Source organism: Hordeum vulgare, chromosome 6H, assembly GCF_904849725.1.
Source record: "Hordeum vulgare subsp. vulgare chromosome 6H, MorexV3_pseudomolecules_assembly, whole genome shotgun sequence".
NCBI lineage: Eukaryota > Viridiplantae > Streptophyta > Magnoliopsida > Poales > Poaceae > Hordeum > Hordeum vulgare.
The window spans coordinates 283,590,630-283,599,336 of NC_058523.1; positions in this window are offsets into that span (position 1 = coordinate 283,590,630).

Genomic DNA, 8,707 nt, shown 5'->3' on the forward strand with positions numbered 1-8,707 from the left:
GTGGTGCCTGAGGTCCTCCCTCGGTGCAGCGGCCAGGTCGGATGCCTTCCAGGTAGAAGCCTCCGAGCCCGACATGAGGGAGGCGCTGGGCACGCGTTCCAATATGTGAAGAGGGAAAGCATCTGCGGCACACGCGGGGCTCCTGCCCTTAGCCTTGGCCTCCAGACCTTTCGCCTTGGTAGAGCTGAAGGAGGGTAGCGAGTGCTTCTTCCTCGGAGGAGCGGCCTCACGAGGCACATCACCCCCGACATCGTGAGAGCGCTCTGCGGCAGCGGCCGTGTAAGCGCGCTCTAGGGTGTAGACCGCTTCCCTCTGATCACACGTGACGGTTATGATGCCACTTTAGCCCGATATCTTGAGGACGTTGTAGCTGTGGTGGGTCGCGGCCATGAACTTGGCCAGCGCCGAGTAGCCTAGGATGGCATTGTACGAGAGTCCGATGTGCGCCACGTCGATATGTTCGGTGTGATAGTTGTCGCGTGTGCCGAAGTTGACCGGGAGGCAGACCTGCCCGAGCGGGACGGTTAACCCACTGGTCACCCCCGAGAAAAGTGTGGTCGGAATCAGCTTGTCGTAGGGCATGTGGAGCGTGAAAAAAGTTTCGACAGAGAGCAATTCGAGGCTTGCGCCCCCATCCATGAGAGTCTTGGTGACTGCCACATTGTTGATGGTGGGTGTGCACATCATGGAGAGCGTGCCCGCGGCGGCCACAGACTTCAAGCTGTCGTGGGGCGTCAAAAGTGATGGCGTATTGGGACCACTTGAGGGGCTTCGCAGCCCCCAGCTTCGGGAGGACGGTGTTCACCTCGCGAGAGAGTTTCTTGAGCTGGCAGTTTAACGAGGGGGTGTGGGCCCCGCCGAGGATGGAGGCCACTGTGCAAGGTTCCTGGTAGGCCCCGACCTCTCCGTCATGTTGGTCATCCTGGTTCCTCCTCGAAGGCGGCGAACGCAGTGAATGGAGTTTCGTGTTGTCCCGAGGGCGCATCTCGCGAGGCTGATCACGCCAGCTGTTGTCGTGAGGCTGCTCGTACCAACCGCGGTGAGGTTTGCATTGTGGCCTTCCAATCTACCACAGTCGCGGCCGCCCCCACCACCAGCACCACGATCGTTGTGTTCCAAGCGCTGGCCAACTCGCTCGTCCTGGAGGACCCTGAGATCCTGGTAGTCTTTAGTGCGGTGGCTGTGCACGTTGTGGTAGATGCAGTACGGTGTCCCTCCTTCTGGGGCACACTTTGCTCGTAGTGGTGGTTCTACTCGGGTTTAGCCAGAAGCAGGACAGGCCCCTTGCACTTGACCTCCTTGTCCTTGGCCTTGGTGTCTTCGGGGTGCGTCGTCCTAGTTGTCGGCATCAGCCTTGGGGCACTTGTCGGACAAGTTGAACAACTCCATGTACGTGCTCACGGTGTCGTTGACGGAAAGCTTCTCACATATCTTGAGGTCCTTGACACCATTGGTGGATGCCATGATGACCGCTTCGTCCATGGTGTGCGGGATCTTTTTGCGCTCCTGGCTGAACCTCTAGATGTACATCCGGAGGGTCTCGCCAGGACGTTGCTTCAAGTGACGCAGGCCATTGACGGAGAGGGGGCAGTCATGCGTGCCCTTGAAGTTGGCAACGAAAATCTCGCGGAGAGGGCTCCATGAAGAGACCGAGCCCTCGGGCACGTTCAGGAGCTAGGACCGTGTGTCGTCCTTGAGTGCCATCGGGAGAGAGTTTGCCATGACCTTGTCATTGCCGCTCGCCACTTTGATGCTTGGGGGATAGAGTTGGAGGTACTCTACGGGGTCGAGGGAGCCGTCATAGCGCGCGGGCACGTCGGGCTTGAACTTGTCCTGCCAAGCCACCCAATGAAGTTCGGGGGTGAATGCCCGTCATCCAACGGTGCTCGCATGGCCGCCATGCACGACAGCGGCCTGGTTCAAGCGTCCTGCCACGGAGACATCCTGGATGACCCTGTCGAGGCGCTGGTGCTGTTTCTTGAGGACCGCGTGTGCATCCTGAGCTTGAGGGATCTATAGAAGATGTGTCTAGAGGGGGGTGAATAGTCTACTTTTGAAGATAAAATTTCTAGCCTAACCAAAATTCTAGGAGGGATGAAATTTAGTAGCTCTATCAAGTCTAGTGCACCCTACACATGCTAGTCAACATATATGGCAGTAGAAAACTAAAGACTTTGCACATGTAAAGCAGTAGAGGTTAGGAAGATAAAACGCACGAGATTTGACACCCTACACATCAACCCACGGAGGGTAACGGTTGCGAGAGTCCACGGAGGGCTCCACCCATGGAGGGTCCACAAAGAAACGGCCTTGACTATTCCACCATGGTTTTCGTCGTGGAGGACTCCTTGAAGTTGTCTTTTCTCCCCCTTTGGTATGAATAAGAGTTCCTTGAATTATCTCCCCCTATGTTAGGGATCCTAGATGATTCTCCCTCTTATATTGCATGGGATCACTGGGGTTTTTCTCCCCCTAAAAGATACGTGCACAAGAAATTTTCAGAGCAATAAAGTTTGTCAAAAAAATCAGAGTCACCGAGGGAAAATGGTTCGGTAGAACCAAGAATGATATTCATGCCTCTTGGGTGAAATCAGTTGGACATAGTTTCCCCATTCGGTGAATCCTAGTTGCAATGATAGGCAAATCTTTATTAGAAGAGTAGGCTGATTGAGAAAAAGAAACAAAAGTAGAAGAAAAACAAAGGTAGAAACAAGTTTTTTTTGACAAATATATACATGTAGATGAGAGTTGAATGGCTCTAAGAGTGTGAAAGGTCAAAAGTGAACCATACAATGATCTCCATCTAGATGTGGTGCTGTGACAAGGTCACCTATATTAGAGTATTCGAAATGAGGAGTCAAGCAAGGATGCTTGATCATAGGTCATACTCATCGTTAAGCACAAAAATGGGGTTACCATTTTTCGATTAAGATTTTCAATCTCTTCATATCACTTGAGTTGCTTCACTCCATGAACTGATGTAGAGCTTTATCAAGGATATGAGTACATATCTTCAAATGATTTTGATGACGTGGCATGTAGGTGAACTTGTTGTGGATGCTCAAAATTGATGAAGATCATCTTGAGTTGGGAGCAATCCATGTCGTTTTGGTTCAATTTTCACCTACAATGGTTAGTCATGCAAGGAAGAGCGTAATATATCCAAATGACATGAGTGAATTACTTCATCAATTGGTTGTCAAGGATATAATTTGTTGTCTTCTTCCTTCATCCTTCAAGAGGGTTTGTTGATACTTGGCCATGTCAAGATTGGTTTTGATTGGAGTTGTTGGCAATCTTGTGGTGTGTATTTCTTTTAAGTACCTAAAAAGTTAGATGCAATACAAGAGGCATAGTTTCCAAGATATAAGATAATCGAATCAATGGCATCAAGGAATAGTCAATCAAGCTCAGGCCTTTGCATGCTTCCGAGTGAGTCTAGCTCAAGTTTGAAGCATAAATGATCTTCAGCTCACTCCGCAAATGACAGAGCACTTTCTCATCAAGTGGTTTGGTAAAGATACCAGCTAGTTGGTTGTCAGTACGAACATGCTTGAGATTGATATCTCCTTTAGGAACATGATCACGAATGAAATGATGTCGCACATGGATGTGTTTTGTTCTAGAATGTTGCACATGATTATAGCCAATCTTAATACCACTTTCATTGTCACACAACAATGGAAGTTTTCTATCATGAATGACATAATCCTTAAGCGTTTGAGTCATCCATAGTAATTGGCACAACATGATCCAGCAGTAATGTATTCGGCTCCGGCACTGGATAAGGATATTGAGTTTTGTTTCTTGGATGTCCAAGAGACAAGAGATCTCCCAAGAAATTGACATGTACCCCAGGTGGGTTTTCTATCAGCCTTGTCTCCAGCATAGTCCGAGTCGGAATATCCAACAAGATTAAAATAAGATCCCTTGGGATACGATATGCCAAAGTTTGGTGTATGTATAAGGTATCTCACTATCCTTTTCATAGCCAATAGATGACACTCTTTAGGTGGTGACGGATAGAGGGAACACATGAAAACACTCAACATGATATTAGGACGGGAAGCACATAGATATAACAATGAACCAATCATTGATTGATAAACCTTTTGATCTACAGGTTTGTCCTCCTTTGTGAGGTCAATATGTCCACTGGTAGGCATGGGGTTTCTAATACCTTGCATTCTTGCATGTTGAACTTTGTGATTAAGTCCTTGGTGTACTTGGTTTGAGAGATAAATGTACCTTCTCTCGATTTTTTGATTTGCAATCCAAGGAAGAACTTCAGTTCACTCATCATAGACCTCTGATACTTCTATGACATCAAATTTCCAAACTTTTCACTAAAATGTGGGTTAGTGGAACCAAAGATAATATCATCCACATACATTTGGCAAACAAACAGTTCTCCATTGACTCTTATAGTGAATAGGGTTGCATCAATTTTAGCAATCTCAAATCCCTTTTCAATGAGAAACTTCGTTAGGCATTTGTACCAAGCTCTAGGTGCTTGTTTAAGACCATATAAAGTTTTACAAAGTTTGTAAACATGATCAGGATTCTTAGGGTTCACCCAGGAGGTTGTTTAACATAAACTTCCTCTTCAATTTCTCCATTTATAAAGGCACTTTTGATATCCATTTTGTAAAGAGTTATATCATGATGATTGGCATAAGCTAGAAAATACGAATGGCTTCAAGTCTAGCAACAGGAGCATAACTCTCACCATAGTCCATACCTTCGACTTGCATGTATCCTTGGGGTACGAGACGTGCTTTCTTGCGTACAAATTGTCCATCTTCATCTTGCTTGTTCCGAAACACCCATCTTGTACCAATGCTATTTTGCTCACCTTCAGGTTTTTCAACAAGTGTCCATACTTGGTTCCTCTCGAACTTGTGTAGCTCTTCATGAATAGCTTCACCCAATATGGATCTTGAAGAGCTTCTTCTATCTTCAAGGGTTCAATACTAGAGACAAAATAATAACATTCACAAAAGTTAGCTAAACGAGATTTAGAGCGAGTGATTCTCCAGTTTTTTATGTCACCGTAGATTTGTTTCAACAGATGATCTCCGTCCACTCTTGCTCTAATTCTTGACAACTTCGTCTTGTTAGATGGAGGAGCTTCTTATTCATCATCCTCATCATGTTATGTTTTTTCATTGACGTCATCATCTCCTTGGGGTGGTGGTGAGGAAGGTTGAGGTGGATCATCACGATGTACTTCTTCCTCTTCTTCTTCATGTCGTGTACCGCTTGTGGATGCTGCCATGTCATTTTGCTGTTCGCCTTGGTGCGAAGTGGGAGCTTCCACTTGAGTTGATGAAGTACTTTCCTTCACCTCCATGGGATGAATCTTGCTAATGGACAAGTCTTGACAACTTCTGAAGGTTCCTTATCTCCTACATCAATTGGCAATTGTTCAACTTGCGAACTGTTAGTCTCATCAAAGTTCACATCTACTGTCTCTTCAACTTTTCGAGAGAAGTTGTTGTAGACAGGGTAAGAGTGGGAGTTTGATGTGTAACCAAGAGGGAAACCTCCATAAGATTTAGGTGCAAACTGATGATGCTTATCAAGAATATAGCACTTAGAACCGATACCCGAAAGTATCCCACTTGGGGTTTGTTATCGGTGAGTAGCTCGTATGCCATTTTAGCAAGAATCTTGTGCAGGTAGAGTCTGTTTATGGCATGGCAAGCTGTTTCCATGGCTTCTGCCCAAAATTATCTTGGTTTCTTGTATTTGTCAAACATCGTTCTCGCCATCTCTATGAGCGTCTGGTTCTTCCGCTCAACAACTCCATTTTTTCTAGGTGTGTACGTTGCCGAGAACTCATGTAAGATACCTTCTTCATCAAGAAAAGTATCCTCATTCGTGTTCTTGAACTCTGTTCTGTTGTCGCTCAAAACCTTCTTGAACTTCACTTCAAACTAGTTTTGACCTTTCCAAGAAAAGTTCTTGAAGACCATCTGTATCTGCGACTTATCATTGATAAACAACATCCCGTAAATCTGGAAAAATCATCAACAATGACTAAACCATAAGAATTTCCATCGAGGCTCTTGTAAGCATTGGGACCAAAAGGATCCATGTGAAGAAGCTCGAGGGGTATTCTTGTGGTCATGATGTTCTTCACGGGATTACCTCCACCAACTTGCTTTCCTGCTTGAGAAGCACTACAAAGTCTATATTTGTCAACGATAACATCTTTAACACCAAGAATATGATCACATTTGATAAGTTTGTCAAGATTACGCATACCAACATGTCCAAGCCTTCTATATCATAACCAACCTTTAAAAGATTTTGCGATAAAACATGTACGGGGTTTGGATATCTTAGAGAAATCAACAATGTATAGATTGCCTCTACGGAAACCAGTGAAGACGATGCTATGATTGTCGCTACGAAACACTCGGCATTAAAATTTCGTAAATAGCACATCGAAAGCAAAGCCTGCTAGTCTAGATATGGAAAGAATATTATAGCCAAGGGATTCAACAAGCATGCCATTCTGAATGGAACTGTCGTGAGATATGGCCACCTTACCAAGACCAAGTACCTTAGCCTTGGAGTTGTCTCCAAAAGTCACATACTTCCGAGGTCCATGGTTTCGTGTAATCTCATGGAACATGTCTTTATCTCCGATCATGTGATTGGTGCATCCACCGTCGAGATCCCACTCCTTTCCACCGGCTAGGTAGTCTTTAATGTTAGCCATGAGACTAAGGTTCCTCATGGTCTTCTCATACTCGATGTCAAACTATTCATCTTCATTGTAGCAGCCATGCTCCACATTGTCATCATCAGATGAAATTCCCTCATCATAAGAAACAAGAATGTCATCAGAAATTTGACTATGACAATGTTCATGTTTATGGATTCGAATGGCTTCAACAATGATATTGTTAATAGTCATGACATCTCCTTTTGCACCCATGAGGTCACGAATCTCAAATAGGCATTTATCGAAGTTAGGATGGGTTGGCTTCATTTTGTAAAAAGCAATGCATTTGTGGACAATGATATGAATATTTTTCATGGAATTATTTGTATATCTTTTCTCTAAGTTCTTCCGCAAGGTATGATCGCACTCAAATTTTTGCAACTGATTAAGAACATTTCTTGGTCAACCTCTAATGATTAGATTGACAGTGTTAAGGTTACCAAGCATATTAACTTAATCATCATGGGAAGGATGTATCGGATCATTGGGAGGCACATAGGGATATTCAACATACTTGCGCAAATGTAACTCATCAAATATAACAAGCATTTCATCTTTCCATTGTAGAAAGAACTCCCCATCAAGAATAGGCACTGTACAACTAAAATTCTGGGAACTAGTCACATTCATCTTCCTCCAATGGCGGTTAAACCAAGGCTTTGGAGACCTGATATGTTTCCAACGTATATATAATTTATGAAGTATTCATGCCATATTTACAACAATTCTATATGATTTGGTTATGATTTTACTAGAACTAACCCGGACTGACGTTGTTTTCAACAGAGTTACCATGGTGTTGTTTTTGTGCAAAAATAAAAGTTTTCGGAATGGGCAGAAAATTCACGGAGAATTTTTTTGGAAAATATGAAATATAATGGATCAACAAGATACCGGAGAGGAGTCCTGAGGCAGCCACAAGCTACCACGACACGGCCCCATAGGGCACGACCCCTAGCTTGTGGGCCCCTCGAGCACTCCCCTGATGTGATTCCAACGTGAAATATTCTTAAAAATACAGAAACCCCCGAAAAGAAATCTAGATCGGAAATTTCCACCGCCGCAAGCCTCCAGAGCCACGGAAAACCAATCTTGGCCATCTTCGGTACCCTGTTGAAGGGGGTAACCATCACCAGAAACCATGGAGGAGGAAGCACAAGGGGCCATCATCACCATGGAGGCCAAGTACCAGAAGGAGAACATGTTCCCACCTTGGGGGAGGCCATGGATGAGGAGGCACAAGGGGGAGACCCTCTCCCCCTCTCTCCCGCTGGTGCTGGAATGCCACTTGGGGAACCATCGCCGCGGTGCGTCTTGATTAACATCACCTTCTTCATCACCATCATCATCTTCTTTTAACGGTCCACTCTCCTACACCCGGCCGTAATCCCCTACTTGAACTTGGTGGTTTATGCCACATATTATAATCCAATGATGTGTTGACATCCTATGGATTGCTATTTTTCTTTCGCTTGTTGTTTAAATAAAATACTCAGATCTGAAAATATTTATTGAGAGAGAGGAAAAAAGTCCTCACGTAGCTACTTAATTGTTTGACTACTCATTGATCTTCACTTATATGTTTTTGAGTAGTTTTGTCATTTACTCTCGTGCTTCACTTATATCCTATGAGTAAATAGTTGAATGAATTGCATATCATAAATTTGAAATTATATATGTTTTAAACGCTTATCCCATGGGGAGTAATGACTTCACATATAAGAACTATAGGTGGTAAAATTTATTGAAAGTTAGCAAACACCGCATTGCTCACTGAAACAATTCATGAAAGAATATTGAAGGAAGAGAGATTCCACATAAAAATATACTATCTTGGATATCTTCTAAGATTGCGAACCCCATTAATTATTTTCAAACTTTAGAAAATTAGTTGAAGTTGGACAAGGAAGACAACTTAATGAGTTATGTTTGGGTTTTCTTGCATAGAAATTATATTGTTATCGATCCTCC